General features: G+C 42.8%; 1 pseudogene; it reads right to left on the bottom strand.

Moving 5' to 3' along the window:
- Positions 1–5,153: 5,153 nt before the first annotated feature.
- LOC124671043 lies at positions 5,154–21,221 on the bottom strand (annotated as a pseudogene).
- Positions 21,222–24,508: the final 3,287 nt, after the last annotated feature.

The following is a 24,508-nucleotide window of genomic DNA, read 5'->3' as shown; positions in this document are numbered from 1 at the left end:
ATGAGTTCGTCAAGGATAAATGTTATTCGAAATCCGCAGATGTTTAAAGAACTCTTTCTATTGGATTGAAGCGAGGGTTTTAGCGTGGCACCATGTAAATTTTTCTTTGCTGCTAGTAAGCAACCTTTAACAAATTGGCCAGAATTTTTTTTCTTTAGCATTCTCCCATTAACTTGACCAATATCTTAGATGAGCTAATTAGCTGGTAAGACCTGGTGTGTTTTCTCATTGAACAGAATAGAAAACTGAAAGTGAAGGTAAGAGAAATAGGAGAAAATAAATGGCATTCCAGAAAAAAACGTCCAAATTCCATCCTAAATTAGAATAAAGAGAAAGGGGTCATAAGAAATACGAAATAAATACAATCACATTCTGCATGTTGGCAGTTCATACAAATTAAAACAGTTGCATTGCTTCAATTGAGGTAAAAATGAGTACTTTTTGTGAGCTCTCTAGTTTTAAGATTTCGTTAAAAACAATCCCATCTCAAAAGCTAACAAATCTCTATCAAGGATAAAACAGGGTATGTCATTCATATATATAACTATTAACCACGTGATTTAATCCTTGTAATTTAAGGCAACTTCGAAGAAACGATACCTACCATCTTATCATTCCCACCCTTCACCCATGAATAGTTACTTCTTGATTCAGATCAATGCGCACCTGCAACCACCTCAAAATATAAAACATGAGAAGCTTTGGACCAAATATATGTCACACTTACATAGAGATCATGAGTAGACCATGAGAATGTGCAGATTGATCTGAATGTACGCACTTGGACAAACCTACATATAAAAGATGATAAATATAAACCATGAGGAGCTTTGGATCAAATATATGTCAAATTGTTACGTAGAGATCATCAGTAGACCATAAAATACCAAAATGCACGACTGATCCTTAAATCATTCAAGCTCCCCAAAATAAAAGCGCTAATATCTAACGGAGAAAGAGCCATGTTACAGACATTGTTTACCTTCAAGGCAAGAAACACCCAGATCTGTAAATCTACAAGAAGATAACCGCACCTCCTTCAAATGTGTGAGATCCGCGAGAAGAGAAGTATTATTAAAATTTGAGGAACATGATATGTTGTATAGACAGAGCGAGATTTGACCTCCTGGTCATTAGATATTCCTTCCACATCGATCTGAACACAAATTAGGGTTAACTATAATTAGATTATAAACTACAAATAGTTAGACAAGCCTATTGAAATTATGATCTAAGGTTCTAAGGAAGCTTTCAATTTCAGTAATGTGTGTTAGCGTCGACATGCCAAAACTGTGCTAAAATACTCTTGTGGACCAAAATCCTGACAATCAATTCCTTATTATTCTCAGCTTTGGACCACTACCTTGAAAATGATGCAACAAACCAAATGAAACATACTAACAATTAATCCACCCAAAAAATAAAGTTTGTGCGAATAGTGAAAAGGAAAAGCACAGAAAAAAAGAGGACAAAAAACATACGAAGAGGATTATCACATATTTAAACACGAAAAACGTACTATGTTTTAGGATTAGTATAGGAATTTCTAAAATAAGTTTTTCTGTAGGTAAGTATCACATAGCAGTTTATGAAAATAATGCCCAATTGTTGGAATATACCTTCCGCTCTAAGCTAATTCTTTCTTTCTTCATAGCTGCAACAAACCAAAAGATTTTGTGTGGATATTACTATGAGGATCAAGGAAAACATGGACGGTCCTGGAAGGCTAAACTTGGAACCAAACTAAAAATAAGAGTGAATCATTTATGGCATTGCATCCACACGACTATCCATTCTGTCTCATAATAAGATACATTCATGAAACATTAAATAAAGAATAATGTTTACCTGAAACGGGGGCAAATCTAAGATTTCATGGAAGTGTAGAAAATATAATATGACAATCTAGCGCCTTCTTCCAAACATAACCAAAGGGAGTTCACAAAATGTGTCTTATATTTTCACGCATGGTTTGGGCACTGAAGTGTGTCGGCTTCTGCAACTCTCAGAGATATAACAGTAATGAAAGGTGGTGGTTGCTTGTTCAATAACTTGGTGGCATTAACTTTCATGTACTGAAACTTCTATTTGAAGCTCTGTAATTGTGCTCCAATAAAACAATAATTATGCATAGTTGTAATATTTTCCAACAGATCAGTTTCAAGTTTATTTATAGTATAACTAACCGGAAAGCAACCTTATTTAGGGGAAATGCAAAAAAACATACATAGGGCTGTACGACAAACTGAAGCCTGGTTGTTTTTGATACATCTACAATGAACAATACGAGGCTACCTGTAGGGCTCAACTGCATAACCCCAAAATCATAAAAAAAAAACATAAACGGTATGTTCTTTCATTCCTGTAAGGCTTGACTGCAGAATCTGTAGGAATTGTTGCAATGAATCAGAAAGGTCATTTCACAGCTAAAAGAATCTAGTTTCAGTAGTTCATGAACAACGGCAGTAGACCATTGCGACAAAATCCACATACAAGAAACTAAGCATGACAAAATGTGAGAAAAACGACAAGCACTTACATTAGCCCGTAAACATATCACTAGTAGGTTCCATGAGATGAGAAAAAAATATCCTTCACACTTAGAGGAGACCAAGGCACCAAAGCCAAAAAGGACAAATCTTGTGTTCCGGGCAAACATACATGACCACATTACGCATATGCTTGGCAAGCAATAGAATAGAAGTATTTGAAGACAGTAACCTGAAACCACCACAAAAAACAGAAGAAATCAACCTGTCCAAACAAATTAAAAAAAATCGAGTTGTGTATATATACTTAGTTTCACTGTCGAGTGAGGATTTTAGGTAGCAAATAAAAAGGGAGACCTGAAGGAGATGGTTACCTGCGGATGGATAGATGCAGCACCGACTGAAATTTTCATTACAGTGGCACATGTTGCTGGATCTTCCTTGTAGAGCTTCCAAAACAGTTCAGTATCCTAGAAACAACGTTAAGCTAGATATTTTATTATTTATGCAGACTAAAAAATCATCATATTCAAAGAAGATACTTCATAAAAAAATCAATAGTAGCTCAGGAATTATTGATTTAGAAAAGTGCAGAAATCTGCATGTAGTGCCTCTTGGCCAACAAAACTTGAATGGTCACAAGACTCATTTGGTTGTCTGGTTACATGAAATTCAGCCACTGCTGGAGTTGATTGAGACATGAGGAAGCCACCGTTTCTTCAGTCCCAGGAAAAGATTTCAGCGAGGAGGATATGAAATGAGCCTAAGAGAGGGACGAAGTAAAATCCCCTCCATCTTGGCTTCATACCATCTCCTGATGGTAGCAGATAGATCATTAAGATGGGAATGAGCTCCACGCAGCATAACTTAGAGAAGACAAAAGATGATATGCACCCTCACCCTCTTTTTTCCCCTCCATCTCCCTCTCTGTGTCCACCTCTTCCTCTTGGTTCTCACCAGGGGCGGCACATCGCGGTCGGGCTGCAAAGGGATGATCCCCATGAAAAGGAACAGGCAAGAGGATGTGGGAAGGGAATCACCTCGAGCTCCGCCGCGCCTTCCTCGCCTGCTCCCCCAGTCGAGCTCCGCCTCGGTCCGCATCTTCACCGCCTTCTCCCCATGTCGAGCTCCGCCTCGGTCTGCATCTTCCCCGCCTACTGCCCTGCGCCTCCCCCGGCTCGAGCCAAGGAGAAAATCAGGAGATGTGGTGGGGGAGGAGATGGGGAGTGGAGCTGGAGGGGATTGGGGAGAGAGGAACGTGGGGATTGGGTGAGAGAGGAGGAGGAGCATGACGAATGCGGGAGGGGCGCGGCGGCTGTGCGTGGATTGGTGGGGAAAGTAGTCTAGGTTTTGTCGTGTTGGGATGGTGGAAAAAATTCACCGCGAACGTACGGCCGAGATGCGCTCAAGGATCCCGATCCAACGGCCAGCATTTCAAATCGCTGTGAAATCCCCTATGGGGGGCATCGTTTATACCTTTAGATTTGATAGCAGAGAGGATGTAATCTCGGCTGATGAGTGAATTAGTACTATAGTTGACCTTTGTAGCAACTGCCAGATTAATCAGATCTAGTTTGTAGAATAATTAGACGCAATTGACAGATTAAATAGGTTGTATGCGCCAATTCGTACTAATTGCCAGATTAGTTTACTAGTACCGGAGAGTAGTAATTAACATATTAGTTAGGTGTAATTGCCGGATTTAGTTTAGAGCCTTGCTTCCCTATTACGAGTACTAATTTCAAGAGTAGTTAGGTCCTAATTACCAGATTAATTCTGAGTATTGTGCCGGTTTAAACGAGACCGATTGCCAGATTAATTAGTGCCGACTCTTGTGTTTTTCTTCCGGTGTTTTCACTTTGGTTTAAACCTTGTAGCCAAATGAAAGTAATATGGCAATCAAATCTAGTTAATCTGGTAAACCTGGTAGTTAGAAAGTGTTCTTGTATTACGTGTTACACTATGGTGTTTTGGGGAATTGCTGGATTCCTCACTTCCTCACCATGAGACAAGTTCTGTATATTTTTTTTATCGGTGCGTATGGCAGGAATCATTTGCATGTCAGCCACACTGCCACAGCCCACAGTCACGTGGTCAGAAGGTGCCCCGCAAGCAAACTAAAATACGGGCACGCACTCAAACCTCACGTGGTGGGGTCAGAGGAATCCGCCGCACAGAAAAGGATTTGTGCGGCGCCGCCGCGTAGTTCTGTCCAACAAAAAATGGAAGAACCTAACTGAAAATTTTATGTTGGGAGATAAATCTTCTGCTGGTGCCATTACAACACTTGTGCTTCGGCAGCTTGCGACCGATCGCTGCACAAGGAAAAAACGCACTGGGTACCGAGATCACCTCAGTCACTATTGGGCTGACCCAGCATGATACCACTCTAGCATCAGTACCAACCAGACGACTGTTCACACAAACACCTTTAAATCTGTAAGCTATTTCCGATACGATTGTTTTGCGCATCCTTGCCAGCAATTGCGGCAGAATGTGAATGGACCACCCATCAACAAGACAACAAGTTATCTATGGCGCTGCTCACCCTTTAGCAAGATGGAAATGTTTCACTCAGCAAATAAGAAGAAAAGATGCCGAGGACGCCAGGATTAGCATGCACACGGCCACGCCGTACTCCGATGTTTCGCCTTGTCCGCGTCGTCACTCTTTGCTCGACGGTGCACCGAGATGAACTCGAGTAGCAAAGTGCTGGATGGAACTAGACGCCGTTCTCGAGTCTCGAAGCATTGAAACCTACAAAGCATTACCCAAGTGTCTCTTGTTGGATAATTAGGCACAATTTCCATGATTAATTCCAGAATATAAAGCATGACGAAAGTAACTACTGACATGTGAAACTCGAACATACTAGATGCAGTGATCAACATGAACAGTAGCAGAGCAAACGGTACAACATCCATCGCTAAACGGATCGAGATATGTCGCACGTACCGATCCGGTGGAGGTGGCGGTGGAGGTGTAGCGGACGATGTCGCAGCAGTAACGTTGTTGATGACAACGTTGTTGACGACGGGGACGATGGGTCGAAGTAGACGGCGTTGAAGACGACGGTAGGCAGCACCGCCCGACTTGGACGGAAGGCGACCCGTGATGGAGAGCTTGAGCGATCGCGCAGGCGCTTCCCGAAAACCTACTCGCCCTCTCCCGTACAGGATCGCAAGGACGAGCGGTTCCGGAGACCTGCTCTCCCGTTCGCCGATGCACGTCGGCGCGCGGGATGGAGTAGGCTACGATGGCGGCGCAAGCGAGAGAGGTGGAAACCCTAACTCGTGTATTAGATGTGTTTCTGCGGTAGCCGGGCAGGAGATTATATAGGCTCGGGAAACCCTAGGCAACGTGGGCCACGCCCACGTCGCACGAACGTTTCGAGTCGGTTACAGATAGCCCACGATCCGGGAGCGACCCGAACCGACTAACTGCGACGCGTCCGTCTAGGACTCTGTTCGTTTTCCTGAGCTGCAAAAAGTAAGGAAAGTCTCGGCTCGAGGCTCAATCCACTCAACACGAGCGCGGCGCGCGCGTCGTGACGTGTCGAGTCGAGACGAGCAAGCGAGGAGGAGGAGGAGCGCGCGCGTGTAGCACTCCTATTCTCACTCACTTACTAGTGGTGGAACAACCCACCTTATAAGGTGGTCTAACTTCCTCCCAACTTTCCATGTGGGACTAAACTTCCCACCTCTTGCCACTCCCTAGTGAGCTGCCACCAACTTGGGCTCAAACTCACAAGGTTGCCACTATGTGGGCTTTGAGATTTATAGGAAAAACTGAAATCTAATTTGGGCCACTAAAAGTGGGCCCAATATTTCAACAATCCCCCACCGGATCTCAAATCCCCATTTAGAGATTTACCAATACTCGCTGCTTGTTTATATACCAGGTGTTTCGATGGAGACTGTTAAGTTGAACTTCCGCCTAGAACCTTAAGCTACATCCATTCACACTTGAACAATGGACTAAGCCTTGAATTGCAAGTTTTGCGTGAACAGGGTTTCACTCAAGGTCATGATCAGTACATGGCTGCCAGTAGCCTACCCCGCGGGTGAAGCATATGCGTCATACTTCGTGGTCTCTTCATGAGTTTACTAGAGATCACCCAAATCTCATAGATTGCGACGTTTAACAATCGGACTCATATAGGTGTGTTATTTCAAGAATGCTCGTAGGACAGACATCTTTGCTAAAATAGCCAACATAAACACATTAAGGCTTGTTGCCAACCTGCCTTACAACAGAATCGAGAGTTGTGCATCTTCACATAGAGAGGGTTACATAATACTCTCCTCAATTAAACCACTAGTTTGTTCTTCCCGAGGTCCTAATTCACGGGATCTCCGATCACAAAGGTTGGGTTACCACTATGGCGTAACATCAACGGGTCTCAAACCCATCTCCCTCGATGCACTTTCTATCACATTACGTGATAGTCCCTTTGTAAAGGGATCTGCCGAGTTTTTGTCCGTTTGAATATATGTAACGATTATTACTCCGGAGTATCGCAATTTCTCGACGGACTTCAAACGTCTCTTGACGTGTCTTGATGACTTCGCGTTATCCTTAGAATTGTTCACTTTGACAATTACAGTTTGATTGTCACAATTCAAAAGGATTGCCGGAACAGGTTTTTCAACCACGAGCAAGTCCATCAAGAGCTCACGCAACCATTCCGATTCAACGAGTGGTTGTGTCTAAAGCGATAAGTTCTGCTTCCATAGTTGACCTCGTCAATATGGTTTGCTTGCAAGATCTCCATGACACTGTGCCACCTCCAAAGGTAAATACATACCCACTTGTGGCATACAGATCAGCTACATCTGAGATCCAATTCGAATCACTATATCCTTCAAGCACAGCTGGGTGCCCTGAATAGTGAATCCCATAACTCATTGTACCACATAGGTAGCGCATGACCCTATCAAGTGCATGCCAATGATCGATACCGGGTTTGACATGAACCTACTCAACTTGCTAACGACAAAAGAGATGTCGAGTCTAGTCGCGCTCGCTAAGTACATGAGTGAGCCAACGATCCGAGAATATCTCAATTGATCTATGGCAATCCTCCGGTTCTTGCGTAGTGTCACACTCGGGATCATAAGGTGTTGAAGAAGGCTTGCTATCAATATAGCCGAACCGGCTCAAGATCTTCTCAACATAATGGGATTGCGTTAGAGTAATCCCACTCTCGTTCTTAATCAGCTTGATGTTCGGAATCACATCGGCTTCTCCCGCATCTTTCATATCAAAGCTCTTTGACAAGAAAGACTTGACCTCGTGTATTACTTTCATGTTTGTACCAAAGATCAGAATATCATCCACATACAAACATAGTATAACACCTTCGCCCCCACCATGGCGATAGTAAACGCACTTGTCGGCCTCATTGACAACAAAGCCTACGAAGTCAAAGTTCGTCAAACTTCTCATGCCATTGCTTAGGTGCTTGTTTCGAGCCATATAAAGATTTCAGCAACTTGCACACCTTTCTCTCTGCACCTTTTACTACAAACCCATCGAGGCTGATCCATATAGATTTCCTCTTCCAACTCTCCATTAAGGAAAGCTGTCTTTACGTCCATTTGATGAACGATAAGACCATAGGAGGCAGCCATGGATAGTAGTACTCGAATGGTGGTAAGTCTAGCGACGAGTGAATAGGTGTCGAAGTAATCTTCGCCTTCTCTCTCGTGTGTAGCCTTTCGCTACAAGCCGCACCTTGTACTTTTCAATAGTACCATCGGGTCTTAGCTTCTTCTTGAACACCCATTTGCAGCCTACGAGGCTTGCATCCGTGGGGTCGTTTCGACAACTCCCAAGTTCCATTAGAAAGAATCGAGTCCATCTCATTATGGACGAGCTTCTTTCCGAGTCATCCGCATCCGGAGATGCATATGCCTCTGCAATGGACGTGGGAGTATCATCCACAAGGTACACAATGAAATCATCACCAAAGGATTTTTCAATCCTCCGTCTCTTGCTCCGTTTAGGAGCTTCATTGTCATCCTTCTCAATAACAATCTCATGTGATTGTTCAAAATACTCATTAGATGTACTAGATTCGGGAACTCTCTCAGTAGAAATTCTAGCAATGCTATGCATATCTTTCATAGGAAACATATTCTCAAAGAATGTTGCATCACGAGATTCCATAATAGTATCAACATGCATATCGTGTACTTCGGATTGAACTACTAAAAATCTATAGCCTACACTCCGCGGAGCATAACCTAGAAAGATACAATCCACTCGTCTTTGGTCCGAGTTTGCGCTTCTTAGTAATTGGAATATTGACTTTCGCCAAACATCCCCATGTGCGCAAATACGAAAGTGATGGTTTTCTCCCAGACCACTCCTCGTAAGGGGTTTTATCTTTATTCTTGTTAGGAACTCTATTCAGGACATGACATGTGATGTCTACGTTCCCCCTCCTTTCCTGTAGACAGTGTTGGGCCTCCAAGAGGAGAGGTTTGTAGAACAGCAGCAAGTTTCCCTTAAGTGGATACCCAAGGTTTATCGAACTCAGGGAGGAAGAGGTCAAAGATATCCCTCTCATGCAACCCCGCAACCACAAAGCAAGAAGTCTCTTGTGTCCCCAACACACCTAATAGGTGCACTAGTTCGGCGAAGAGATAGTGAAATACAGGTGGTATAAATAAGTATGAGCGAGTAGCAACGGTGCCGGAAAAGTGCTTGGCGTGTAGTTGATGGTGGTGGTATTGCAGCAGTAGTAACGCGATAGAAACAATAAACAAGCAATATTAACTCAGCAGTAGTAACGCAAGTAGTAGTAAACAAGCAGTAGTAACTCAGCAGTATTTAGGAACAAGGCCTAGGGATTACACTTTCACTAGTGGACACTCTCAACATTGATCACATAACAGAATAGATAAATGCATACTCTACACTTTTGTTGGATGATGAACACATTGCGTAGGATTACACGAACCCTCAATGCCGGAGTTAACAAGCTCCACAATAATGCTCATGTTTAAGTAACCTTTAGTGTAAGATAGATCAACGCTACTAAACCAAGTACTAGCATAGCATGCACACTGTCACCTTCATGCATATGTAGGAGGAATAGATCACATCAATATTATCATAGCAATAGTTAACTCCATAATCTACAAGAGATCATGATCATAGCATAAACCAAGTACTAACACGGTGCACGCACTGTCATCTTTACACACGTGCAGGAGGAATAGAACTACTTTAATAACATCACTAGAGTAGCACATAGATGAATTGTGATACAAAACTCATATGGATCTCAATCATGTAAAGCAGCTCATGAGATCATTGTATTTAAGTACATGGAAGAGAGATTAACCACATAGCTACCGGTACAGCCCCGAGCCTCGATGGGGAACTACTCCCTCCTCATGGGAGCAGCAGCGGTGATGAAGATGGCGGTGGAGATGGCAGCGGTGTCGATGGAGATGGCAGCGGTGTCGATGGAGAAGCCTTCCGGGGCACTTCCCCGCTCCGGCAGGGTGCCGGAACGAGTTCCGTCCCCCGAATTGGAGTTTCGCGACGGTGGCGGCGCCCACGGAGTCTTTCTGGAGTTTCGTCAATTGGTATCGGGTTTTCTGATCCAGGGGCTTTATATAGGCGAAGAGGCGGCGCAGGAGGGCTGACAGGGGGCCACACCATAGGGCGGCGCGGCCCCCTCTCGGCCGCGCCGGCCTAGGGTTTGGTGGCCCCGTGGCCCCCTCCGGTCCTTCCCGGGTGTTCGGATGCTTCCGATGAAAATAGGAACTTTGGCGTTGATTTCGTCCGATTCCGAGAATATTTCGTTACTAGGATTTCGAAACCAAAAACAGCGAGAAAACGTGAACCGGCACTTCGGCATCTTGTTAATAGGTTAGTTCCAGTAAAATGCACGAATATGACATAAAGTGTGCATAAAACATGTAGATAACATCAATAATGTGGCATGGAACACAAGAAATTATCGATACGTTGGAGACGTATCGGCATCCCCAAGCTTAGTTCCGCTCGTCCCGAGCAGGTAAAACGATAACAAAGATAATTTCGGAGTGACATGCCATCATAAACTTGATCATACTATTTGTAAAGCATATGTAGTGAATGCAGCGATCAAAACAATGTATATGACATGGGTAAACAAGCTGAATCATAAAGCAAAGACTTTTCATGAATAGCACTTCAAGACAAGCATCAATAAGTCTTGCATAAGAGTTAACTCATAAAGTAATAATTCAAAGTAAAGGTATTGAAACAACACAAAAGAAGATTAAGTTTCAGCGGTTGCTTTCAACTTGTAACATGTATATCTCATGGATAATTGTCAATGCAAAGCAATATAACAAATGCAATATGCAAATATGTAAGAATCAATGCACAGTTCACACAAGTGTTTGCTTCTTGAGATGGAGAGAAATAGGTGAACTGACTCAACAATAAAAGTAAAAGAATGGTCCTTCAAAGAGGAAAGCATCGATTGCTATATTTGTGCTAGAGCTTTGATTTTGAAAACATAAAGAGAGCATAAAAGTAAAGTTTTGAGAGGTGTTTGTTGTTGTCAACGAATGGTAGCGGGTACTCTAACCCCCTTGCCGGACAAACCTTCAAAGAGCGGCTCCCATTTTATTTTATTTTTGGATGGCACTCCTTCCAACCTTTCTTTCACAAACCATGGCTAACCGAATCCTCGGGTGCCCGCCAACAATCTCATACCATGAAGGAGTACCTTTTTATTTTAGTTTTATTATGATGACACTCCTCCCAACCTTTGCTTACACAAGCCATGGCTAACCGAATCCTTCGGGTGCCGTCCAACAATCACATACCATGGAGGAGTGTCTATTTTTAGTTTGTTAATTTGGGACTGGGAATCCCATTGCCAGCTCTTTTTGCAAAATTATTGGATAAGCGGATGAAGCCACTAGTCCATTGGTGAAAGTTGCCCAACAAGATTGAAAGATAAACACCACATACTTCCTCATGAGCTATAAAACATTGACACAAATCAGAGGTAATAAATTTTGAATTGTTTAAAGGTAGCACTCAAGCAATTTACTTTGGAATGGCGGAGAAATACCATGTAGTAGGTAGGTATGGTGGACACAAATGGCATAGTGTTGGCTCAAGTATTTGGATGCATGAGAAGTATTCCCTCTCGATACAAGGTTTAGGCTAGCAAGGTTGTTTGAGGCAAACACAAGGATGAACTAGTACAGCAAAACTCACATAAAAGACATATTACAAGCATTATAAGACTCTACACCGTCTTCCTTGTTGTTCAAACTCAAAACTAGAAATTATCTAGACCTTAGAGAAACCAATTATGCAAACCAAATTTTAGCATGCTCTATGTATTCTTCACTAATAGGTGCAAAGTATATGATGCAAGAGCTTAAACATGAGCACAACAATTGCCAAGTATCACATTACCCAAGACATTATAGCAATTACTACATGTATCATTTTCCAATTCCAACCATATAACAATTTAACGAAGAGGAAACTTCGCCATGAATATTATGAGCTAAGAACACATGTGTTCATTTGAACCAGCGGAGCGTGTCTCTCTCCAACACAAGCATGATGTAATCCAATTTATTCAAACACAAACAAAAACAAAAGCAAACAAACGGACGCTCCAAGAAAAAGCACATAAGATGTGATGGAATAAAAATATAGTTTCAGGGGAGGAACCCGATAATGTTGTCGATGAAGAAGGGGATGCCTTGGGCATCCCCAAGCTTAGACGCTTGAGTCTTCTTGATATATGCAGGGGTGAACCACCGGGTGCATCCCCAAGCTTAGAGCTTTCACTCTCCTTGATCATAGTATATCATCCTCCTCTCTTGACCCTTGAAAACTTCCTCCACACCAAACTCGAAACAACTCATTAGAGGGTTAGTGGACAATAAAAATTAACATGTTCAGAGGTGACACAATCATTCTTAACACTTCTGGACATTGCATAAAGCTACTGGACATTAATGGATCAAAGAAATTCATCCAACATAGCAAAAGAGGCAATGCGAAATAAAAGGCAGAATCTGTCAAAACAGAACAGTCCGTAAAGATGGATTTTATTAGGCCACCAGACTTGCTCAAATGAAAATGCCCAAATTGAATGAAAGTTGCGTACATATCTGAGGATCATGCACGTAAATTGGCATAATTTTCTGAGCTTCCTGCAGGGCAGTGGGCTCAAATTCGTGACAGCAAAGAAATCTGGAACTGCGCAGTAATCCAAATCTAGTACTTACTTTTCTATCAACGGCTTAACTTGGCACAACAAAACTCAAAACTAAGATAAGGAGAGGTTGCTACAGTAGTAAACAACTTCCAAGACACAAATATAAAACAAAGTACTGTAGCAAAATAACACATGGGTTATCTCCCAAGAAGTTCTTTCTTTATAGCCATTAAGATGGGCTCAGCAGTTTTAATGATGCACTCGCAAGAAATAGTAGTTGAAGTAAAAGAGAGCATCAAGAGGCAAATACAAAACACATTTAAGTCTAACATGCTTCCTATGCATGGGAATCTTGTAAATAAACAAGTTCATGAAGAGCAAAGTAACAAGCATAGGAAGATAGAACAAGTGTAGCATCAAAAATTTCAGCACATAGAGAGGTGTTTTAGTAACACGAAAATTTCCACAACCATATTTTCCCCTCTCATAATAACTTTCAGTAGCAACATGAGCAAACTCAACAATATAACCATCAAATGAAACATTCTTATCATGAGTCTCATGCACAAAATTATTACTACTCCCAACATAAGCATAATCAGTTTTATTAGTTGTAGTGGGAGCAAATTCAACAAAGTAGCTATCATTATTATTCTCATCAAGTGTAGGAGGCATATTGTAATCATAATCAAATTCACTCTCCATAGTAGGTGGCACCAAAAGACCACTATCATTATAATCATCATAAATAGGAGGCAAAGTATCATCAAAGAAAATTTTCTCCTCAATGCTTGGGGGACTAAAAAGATCATGAAAACCAGCTTCCCCAAGCTTAGAACTTTCTATATTATTGTCAACAATGGTGTTCAAAGCGTTCATACTAATATTACTACCAGCATGCAAAGAAGATTTCATAGGTTTTTTAATTTTCGCATCAAACAATCCATGTTTTAAATCAGGAAATAGAATAAGAAGCTCACTCTTGTACATTATGCCAAACTAGTGTAAACAAGAAACAAAAAGATGCAACTGCAGGATCTAAAGGAAATAGCTTCGAGCACACACACAACGGCGCCAGAAAAATACTTTACCTGGGACCGTAGTATGAGAGCCTTTTACCTTTCCTCCCGGCAACGGCGCCGAGAAAAGTGCTTGATGTCTACGTTCCCCCTCCTTTCCTCGTAGACAGTGTTGGGCCTCCAAGAGGAGAGGTTTGTAGAACAGCAAGCAAGTTTCCCTTAAGTGGATACCCAAGGTTTATCGAACTCGGGGAGGAAGAGGTCAAAGATATCCCTCTCATGCAACCACCGCAACCACAAAGCAAGAAGTCTCTTGTGTCCCCAACACACCTAATAGGTGCACTAGTTCGGCGAAGAGATAGTGAAATACAGGTGGTATAAATAAGTATGAGCAGTAGCAACGGTGCCAGAAAAGTGCTTGGCGTGTAGTTGATGGTGGTGGTATTGCAGCAGTAGTAACGCAGTAAAACAGTAAACAAGCAATATTAACTCAGCAGTAGTAACGCAGTAGTAGTAAACAAGCAGTAGTAACTCAGCAGTATTTAGGAACAAGGCCTAGGGATTACACTTTCACTAGTGGACACTCTCAACATTGATCACATAACAGAATAGATAAATGCATACTCTACACTTTTGTTGGATGATGAACACATTGCGTAGGATTACACGAACCCTCAATGCCGGAGTTAACAAGCTCCACAATAATGCTCATGTTTAAGTAACCTTTAGTGTAAGATAGATCAACGCTACTAAACCAAGTACTAGCATAGCATGCACACTCGTCACCTTCATGCATATGTAGGAGGAATAGATCACATCAATATTATCATAGCAATAGTTAACTCCATAATCTACAAGAGATCATGATCATAGCATAAACCAAGTACTAACACGGTGCACGCACTGTCATCTTTACACACGTGCGGGAGGAATAGAACTACTTTAATAACATCACTAGAGTAGCACATAGATGAATTGTGATACAAAACTCATATGGATCTCAATCATGTAAAGCAGCTCATGAGATCATTGTATTTAAGTACATGGAAGAGAGATTAACCACATAGCTACCGGTACAGCCCCGAGCCTCGATGGGGAACTACTCCCTCCTCATGGGAGCAGCAGCGGTGATGAAGATGGCGGTGGAGATGGCAGCGGTGTCGATGGAGATGGCAGCGGTGTCGATGGAGAAGCCTTCCGGGGGCACTTCCCCGCTCCGGCGAGGTGCCGGAACGAGTTCCGTCCCCCGGATTGGAGTTTCGCGACGGTGGCGGCGCCCACGGAGTCTTTCCGGAGTTTCGTCAATTGGTATCGGGTTTTCTGATCCGGGGGCTTTATATAGGCGAAGAGGCGGCGCGAGGAGGGCCGACAGGGGGGCCACACCATAGGGCGGCGCGGCCCCCTCTCGGCCGCGCCGGCCTAGGGTTTGGTGGCCCTGTGGCCCCCTCCGGTCCTTCCCGGGTGTTCCGGATGCTTCCGATGAAAATAGGAACTTTGGCGTTGATTTCGTCCGATTCCGAGAATATTTCGTTACTAGGATTTACGAAACCAAAAACAGCAGAAAACAGGAACCGGCACTTCGGCATCTTGTTAATAGGTTAGTTCCGGAAAATGCACGAATATGACATAAAGTGTGCATAAAACATGTAGATAACATCAATAATGTGGCATGGAACACAAGAAATTATCGATACGTTGGAGACGTATCAACATGAAGTCAACAAAGCCTCCCCCCACCATGCCTTTGATAAACCAGCAGTGGCTAACATGGAATTCACCAAGTCAGTCAGCGTGCGGTTTTTCCTCTCGGCAACCCCGTTTGATTGGGGCGAATAGGGAGGCGTCCTCTCATGAATAATACCATGTTCCTCACGAGAATTCATCAAAGATTTTAGGAAAATACTCGCCACCACGATCCGACCTAAGACGCTTGATCTTTCTCTCTAGTTGATTTTCAACTTCGGCCTTATAAATTTTAAAGTAGTCTAAAGCTTCATCTTTAGTTCGCAACAAATAAACATAGCAAAATCTAGTCGCATCATCAATCAATGTCATGAAATATCTCTTTCCACCTTTTGTCAACACACCATTCATCTCGCATAGATCGGAATGTATGAGTTCTAGAGGTGCCAAGTTTCTCTCCTCGGCCGCCTTGTGAGGCTTCCGAGGTTGCTTTGATTGCACACAACTATGGCACTTAGAACCTTTGGCAATGGTGAAATTCGGAATTAAACTTAAACTGGATAGCCGAGACATTAAACCAAAATTAATGTGACATAAACGAGAATGCCAAACACCGGTATCATCACTAACATTGCCACAAATATGGTTCACAGACTTATTGCTGAAATCAGAAAGCGAAAAGCGGAACAAGCCTCCGCACTCATAGCCTTTACCAATAAATTGTCCAAACTTGGAAACAACTACTTTATTCGACTCTAAAACAACCTTGAACCCATCTCTGCATAGAAGGGAGCCGCTAACGAGATTCTTGTTCATAGTAGGGACATGCTGCACGTTCCTCAGCTGCACGATCTTCCCCGAAGTGAACTTCGGATCTACCGTGCCAACACCACGAACGAAGCATGTGACCCATTCCCCATCAAGATGGAAGAATCCCGGGCGACCTGGTAAGAAGTGAACATGGATATGTCAGCACACACATGAACATTAGCACCTGTATCAATCCACCAACATGGAGATTGAAATACCGAAAGAACGAGTAAAGAGATTACCGTACCCATCAGCATTGCTAGCGGTCACCGTGTTGACTTGCCTCGCCTTTTTCTTGCGGTCTGCCCTCTCTAGACAAGTCCTTAGAAAAGTGGCCAGCCTCTCCACGGGTAAAGCAGCTCGGATCTCGCTTTGTTTATCATCTTCTTCTTCTTGAAGGTTGTAGTCTTCATAGGCTTATTGAAGGAGGGTTTGTTATTCCCTTTGTTCTTGCTGTAGGGTTTCTTCTGCACCATGTTGGCGCTAGACTGACCCTCTCCTTTCTCAGTATTATCCTTAGCCCGAGCTTTCTCCTCAACATCAAGAGACGCTATCGGATTTTCAACCGATATCTCCCTGTCTCTTGTGTTTGAGAGTTGTGGCAAAGTTCCTCCATGAAGGGGGCAACTTAGCGATGATGCATCCAGCCACAAACTTGTCGTGTAAGGCACACTTAAGGAGTTCAAGCTCTTTCGCAATGCACCGTATCTCATGAGCTTGTTCGACTACGTGAACGGTTGTTTACCATCCCGATGTCATGGAAGCTTTCCATGATGTACAGCTTCATCGCTCGCATCGGTTGCACCGAATTTAGCATTCGAGTGCATCCCGGAGCTCTTTACCATCCGTTATGTGCATGTACACATCACACGGACGATCAGCAAGAATACTCGAACGCATCCGACGAAGAGAGTATTGTTTTCCTTGAACTTGTTCTGATCTTGGTCAGATATAGTTCCTTCGGGTAAACCATCGATAACGTCGAATATTTTCATATGAGTAAGCCGGAGCATGGCCTTAACTTGCCACCTCTTAAAGTGCACACCGGTGAACTTATCCGGCCTCGGTGCATCAACAAAACCAGCCATTGTTAACTCAGGAAATTGCCTACAATTAGGTTTTTGGATTGTTGGATAATTAGGCACAATTTCCATGATTAATTCCAGAATATAAAGCATGACGAAAGTAACTACTGACATGTGAAACTCAATATACTAGATGCAGTGATCAACATGAACAGTAGCAGAGCAAACGGTACAACATCCATCGCTAAATAGATCGAGATATGTCGCACGTACCGATCTGGTGGAGGTGGCGGTGGAGGTGTAGCAGACGATGTCGCAGCAGTAACGTTGTTGATGACAACGTTGTTGACGACGGGGACGATGGGTCGAAGTAGACGGCGTTGAAGACGACGGTAGGCAGCACCGCCCGACTTGGACGGAAGGCGACCCGTGATGGAGAGCTTGAGCGGTCGCGCGAGCGCTTCCCAAAACCCTAATCCGCCCTCTCCCGTACGGGATCGCAAGGACGAGCGGTTCCGGAGACCCGCTCTCCCGTTCGCCGATGCACGTCGGCGCGCGGGATGGAGTAGGCTACGATGGCGGCGCAAGCGAGAGAGGTGGAAACCCTAACTCGTGTATTAGATGTGTTTCGCGGTAGCCGGGCAGGAGATTATATAGGCTCGGGAAACCCTAGGCAACGTGGGCCACGCCCACGTCGCACGAACGTTTCGAGTCGGTTACAGATAGCCCACGATCCGGGAGCGACCCGAACCGACTAACTGCGACGCGTCCGTCTAGGACTCTGTTCGTTTTCCTGAGCTGCAAAAAGTAAGGAAAGTCTCGGCTCGAGGCTCAATCCACTCAACACGAGCGCGTCGTGACGTGTCGAGTCGAGACGAGCAAGCGAGGAGGAGGAGGAGCGCGCGCGTGTAGCACTCCTATTCTCACTCACTTACTAGTGGTGGAACAACCCACCTTATAAGGTGGTCTAACTTCCTCCCAACTTTCCATGTGGGACTAAACTTCCCACCTCTTGCCACTCCCTAGTGAGCTGCCACCAACTTGGGCTCAAACTCACAAGGCTGCCACTATGTGGGCTTTGAGATTTATAGGAAAAACTGAAATCTAATTTGGGCCACTAAAAGTGGGCCCAATATTTCAACATCTCTGAGATGATTGATCCAGATAAGCAGGTTTGTCCGAGAAAGAGAGGGAACCGCCGCATGCTGCCTACCTTCGGATTGCTCATATTGCTCCCGAAATACCCGATGCCGAACGACGAACCAAGAGCGGAGGGGTTTGCTCGTCCAACCTCGGGGCAGATGGGTTTGCAAATGATAACACCTTTATAACGTCAGCCTGAACCAGTAACAACCCCGCGCCGGTGTCGTGAGACATCTCGCTGCTGCTTTGAACCGCCGACCGCAGAACTTTGGTGCAGGAAGAAGCGGGTCCTGATGGTGACCTGAGAAGAAGATACGTATTGAGCATGTAAAGCGTCATGTTGAAATTTTAACAAGGAGAACAGAAGGAGAACATTATGGAAAAGACAGCTGTTGTACATGTTGTTTCAGTTCACTGAGCCAGGAACATAATGTATATATATGTGAGACGGTCATTTTTGAACACAAGATAGAATTGATTTTACAGTACAAATAACATGGTGGGCAATTGTAAAATAGAAAACTATACATATGAAATGCGCCAATTTGAAGGAAAAACGTACAGAGATGCCGAGACACAACATTCACGGGAAGCAAATCCTCTAATTAAGTGTTCACCAGCTCCGGTTGCACAACACCCAACTATGAATGGCGTGCCAAAGGGTCCTTTGGATGAAGCCCAGCACCCAGAGCCATACATAGCAGCCAACCCAACCCGGCCATCTACCTGCAGGAACATCAGGTTCTTATTAACGTATGTTGCATCTACTAGACTACTACTATATGCAAATGCACCTGATGCTACAGGTAGATCTTCCAGTGTTTCACAAACTAATATTTTTAAGAGGCCTTATCGGGTACTGCCCGAGGCACAACCGCACAATGTCATCTATTCATCCATGATACTGAATGGAAGAAAAGGGCTACTAAAATAACAGCTAATAGTAAACTTCCAACTGTTCATTCATATTTCTGTGCAAAAGAAATGATGTTAATCATACAACATTACAACTGCAATCCATTTTCATAAGATATTTCAACCAAATGAACATTACATATGGATGAGCTAATATAACCACTAATCCAAGCTAGAATTTCAAATAATATGCCAGAAACATCAGGAAAATTGGAATACAAGTGAAATATGAGGAAGGAACCTGATGTTTCCAACTGTACTGAACTTGATTCCGAAGCAGAAGCAGTGGCACGATTTACCGATTCTTGGCACTAGCAAGCAATGAACTGTATTTTACCCACTGTGCTTTTGCATTCTCAGTCACTAACCACTGACTCCGTATATGAAAAGAGATGGTAAATTACCAGCGATTTAGGAATGAAAAATTGGATGGAAGAGTGGAAGGGGAGATTTTACATTATTTTCCTCCGATGTGGATCCAACTAGGTCGATTCCTTTATCTTCGGCCCATTTGTATGCTCCATCCCCGACCAAAAACCTAAGAAACATCGAATAAGTCAGCAATTCAGAATTACATGTAAGATGGATGGGTGTGCATGATAGAATGCTATCCGTGAGTCACAAAAAAGTCACAAAAAAGCAGTCATCTTGCAATGGTCCCATTGTTCAATGAATATAAGTCGTTGTTTGCATTACTTATTTCAGCATCAGAGAGAATTGATTCTAACTTTAAAGATCATGTCACAGTCAAATCAGTCATGTGACACTACTGAAAATAACAGGAGGGCAGAAAATTACTGAAAGGATAAAGTTCTGGGTAACCAAAACATGGAGAAGACAGTTGAATTTGTTATTACATGGGGGGTATCCGACCAAGCAGCGAAGGACCCATCATCTGTTCCTTTGCCAAGTGTGATGCAATTTGGATAGGATTCTTTAGACTAGTCACAATGGTAAGTATCATATACTAGTATCATGTATATGATACTAGTTTGTGATACCACCTCCACAATGCATAGTATCATAATATGGTATCATACTTATGTCATATTTAATGTTTTGTAGAATCTCAATGCAAATGTGTGTACATGATGTATGTGTCATGAAGTTTTCTAGGTTTATGTGTCATGATACGGTATCATATTATGATACTACTCTCATCTCTCACCTCATTAATTGATGTGACACATCAGATTTTTGCCAACATGGCATGCATGATACTACTTATGATACTTGCATTGGGGCTAGTCTTATGCCTAATCTATAAAAACAGAAAGCAGAGAGTACCTGAACAAGCACAACATATGCATATCAACAGTAAAATTTCTGATACACTCTCATTTAAAGCTTCTATTATAGGGGATCAAATGCTAGTAAATTTCCACAAGTACCTTGCACAACTCCCACACCTCCGTAGGTACCTGTACTTCCATCCATGATACTCGCATCGCATTCCACCCGACCACTCTCAGTCAAACTTGAACCTCGGCCAGCATTTGTAATGGGGTCATCCTAGTCAAACATATATGAGAATGAAAACTTCCATCACACATTTTGAAACAAGCAAGTGCCGATAAGACTATTATGTACTTGAACCACAACACTACAGACCTGCTTAAATCTAGAAGGATTGTAAACCTTGATTGTACAAGTAATGCAAAAAAAATAGCACTTCTGATTTCTCATTCTGACATTAGTAAATTGTGACTAAATCATGTGAAACATACACCAAATGGTTGCTTATTCGTATATTCCACAATTCCCACAGATGTTAATGGAACAAACTATACAAAATAGACACCACGTCTATTCACAGGGAATGACGCATACGGCATACCTCCAACACTCGAATGGCAGCTGCAACAGCATCAAGACTCGAGCCACTGCCCTGCAAATAATATACAAGGAGCATTAGGAATTCACTAGAACAGAGGTACATGGATGCTTGCCAAGTCACATCATAGTATCCCTAAGAGCTCTAAGCTCCCAGGGTTGGGAGCGCCTCTGGTGCATTTGCAGGTCGTTTTCGCTGGTCCCACTGGAGATAGTGATTGGCTGCACGTATCCTTTGGTTAGGCTCTACCCTGAAAGAAAACTTGCACACGAGGTTGACCCGGTCGGCTAGCCTGGAACCGACTCGCCGCCACCGCCTACCTCCTCCACCTCGCCCGTCCTCACTCCTCCCCTCCCCCACGCATCTCAAAAAGATCAACACCCCACGCACTCCCGAGAGTTCGCCTGATCCTCCCTCAACCCCCAGTCGGCGAGCTCAGAGTGGCCATGGATGTCGCGGGCTCCACGTCCTGTCTCTCCAGGTTGTCCTCGACCTGATCTCCTGAACGAACACCCCGAGCTGTTGTTGGTCGCCTCAACGATCTGTTCTGCTTCAACTCTAGGTTGGACTGGTATGGTCTCCACTATTTTCTCTCCTTCCCCCTCTTTGCTATTTTTTGGTAATTACGATGGGCAAGCAGGAATAAGGTGTCAATGATTGGATAGATGGAACTGAACTATTATTTTGGATGGAAACTGGCATGATTTTCTTGTCCAGGGTTTGAGTTCATATTTGTGACATTGAAGCATCATGGGAATAATTAATTTTATCTGATTTTATTGGAAGTATATTTACTGCTTTACATGAATCTTTTGCTCACTAATCGATTATTTTCATGTGCAGCGAGTAAAAATACCGCGAGGTTGGTTAATTTCCTTTGCAGGTGCGGGCAGGGCTTCTGCTACCCGTGCGGCTCCAGGACGATGGGTGTATGCCTTTGCATGTGCAGTGAGTACTGATTTGCCTGGTGACTAATTGGATGATCGGTGCCTAAGGGCTAAGTTCAACCCTACATGAGGGAAGTAATTATATGTCCATATAAACGCTGAGAATAGCATTAATTGTTGTGGAGATGTTCATCTAAGACAATATGATTTTTATCAAGATAGCCACAAGCGCGTAGTATTGTTCTTCATCAGTTAGGGAATAAAACCGATTCTTGATTTATCTGATTCAGCAGTTTAGGGATCTCATTAGTTGTTGTGGAAATATTCATCTAGGAAATGAATTATCATGCCTTTTCCCTTCTGTGAGTACCAAATCAAGATTAGTTGGATGCCTAGGGTTTCCTCTAGAGCTGCCTAGGGGTGCTGATTGAGGTTGGCTGGAAGCGTTTTAGGTTCTTCCTGGGGCATGCTCAATGTGTGGTGCTCTAATGGGAGGCCAGCAATGTTGTTTGTTTGGGGCTGATTTGGATGGGTTCTGCAGGTGGGCGTGGTTGCGGTATCTTCTTTTAGGGATTTGGGGTAGAATGGAGAAGGAACCGCAACCGCCTGTGACTTGGTGGTGTTCTTCAGGGATTGTGACGCGGTTGTTGTTTTGGGGGTCGAGTAGATTCGATTTGGGCCGTGCTTCCTGAATGAGTGTGATGAGTTTTCCTTACACCTAGGGTTGGATTGGTTTTTTTCTCTATTGACATTTGCATAATGTTGGCGTATGTGCTGCTGATGAAATCAGAGGGTAATGAAAAAATAGCCCCAGAAATCAAAGAGCCCCATTAAACAGCACATGCACATCTGCTGATGTCTGGTCCATGGATAACAGTCTACTATGTGTAGCATGAAGAATTTATCAGAGGGTAATGAAAAAAATAACCCGAGAAATCAAAGAGTCCCATTAAACAGCACCTGCTTGTTGTTCGAGTTTATCCACGACTGGCTTTGTCAATCATCATATCACAGACCTGAAGGATTGCTGCACAACTAGATTCATGTATGATGCATGCAAGTAAATCCACCTTGGATAAACTTCAACGTATCAGCCTGAATAACAAGTGCTCTATCAAGAAGGCATGCACACCAATCAGTGCTCTATCAGCCTGAATAAATTATAGAACAATCATCGTTCTCTGATCAGAGAACGATGATTGTGCTACAATTTATTGGTGTTTGTAATCATTAGAACTGGTCATTTGTTATTTCGTTGTGGATTTTCTATAGGCTACAACGAAACTTTTGTTGGCTACCTAGATGATTTCAGAGGGCACATTGATACTCCACACATGTTTCTACTCTTAGGCAGTATCTCCGCCTTTTCAGTTGGCTTCTTGCTTGCTTAGTTCAATATGGCAGCAAGAATATGTAAGGTTATCTTTTTGTCTGCATCCTTCACTACATATGAAAGAATGCACCCAAAAAGGCACGTGTGACCACACTTTTTCACGTTTTGATTTATCTACTATATGTATGTACTATAAACCTAATGAATTATCTCATGTTTACATTTCTCAAGGTGCTAGCCTGAAATGCAAGAAATATTTACTTCACATTTTCTTCTGATTTTGCATTTACAAATTAGCTTATCGTATATTCCTGGGCGTAAATAACAAATTACCATATCATGTTTTTTTCCTGAATTTCCTGCCTAAGATGTGGACACTTAAGTCAACGGTTGGAAATCCAAAAAGAACTCGGTAAGAATTTATTTATCTACCTCAATATATCAACTCTACATTTCTTTTAAGAAAATGAATTCAGATGAATTATCAGTTTTTCTTGAACTTCCAGTTTTAAATATGAAGCTTACATTGCTAAGAACGCTCAGTTGGCGAACTTGAACTGCCTTAGACTATAAGCTCTACATTAAATTTTAAAGCAAAATAAGGGGAACTGATAGTAAATTATAAATTCAGCTAATAATCAGGATAACAAAATCTAATGCCAGATCACCATCTAGGATTATGATACATATATGTTTTGGCTGTTCATTTAAAGTTTGCATTACAGAGGTGGAAAAGGGGGAGAATATAGTTGATTATGAAGAATCACCGGGAGCTATAAGTGTTCTTGACTAGCCATAATTATTCTATTAATATCTTCTTTCAGTCATATATTTATCTGTAAAAAAAGACACGCAAGTGTATAGAAAACACCAAAAGTTACTTATGTTTTGTAAAGACAAAGATATTTGCAATTTTAAAGGATTTGTGATAGAAGGCATGTACATGTTTGGTGAAATGCTTAGATATCTTCCCTGTTTAACTTTTCCTGTAATTTTATAATTCATTCAGTAAACATCCCCATTCTTCACTATGTTTTGCCTTGTTTTTTCATATTGCATTTTTTGCTTCTTTAGTTTTAACCTTCTCTATTTTGCTTTTTCGTTCTGCGGTCAGTGTGTAGATCGACTATACCTATTTTTTCTTTTGCACGGAGCTAACAAAGGGTTTCAAC

The sequence above is a fragment of the Lolium rigidum genome, chromosome 7 (genome assembly GCF_022539505.1).
Source record: "Lolium rigidum isolate FL_2022 chromosome 7, APGP_CSIRO_Lrig_0.1, whole genome shotgun sequence".
Classification (NCBI taxonomy): domain Eukaryota; kingdom Viridiplantae; phylum Streptophyta; class Magnoliopsida; order Poales; family Poaceae; genus Lolium; species Lolium rigidum.
This window is presented reverse-complemented; position numbering and strand designations above follow the sequence as displayed.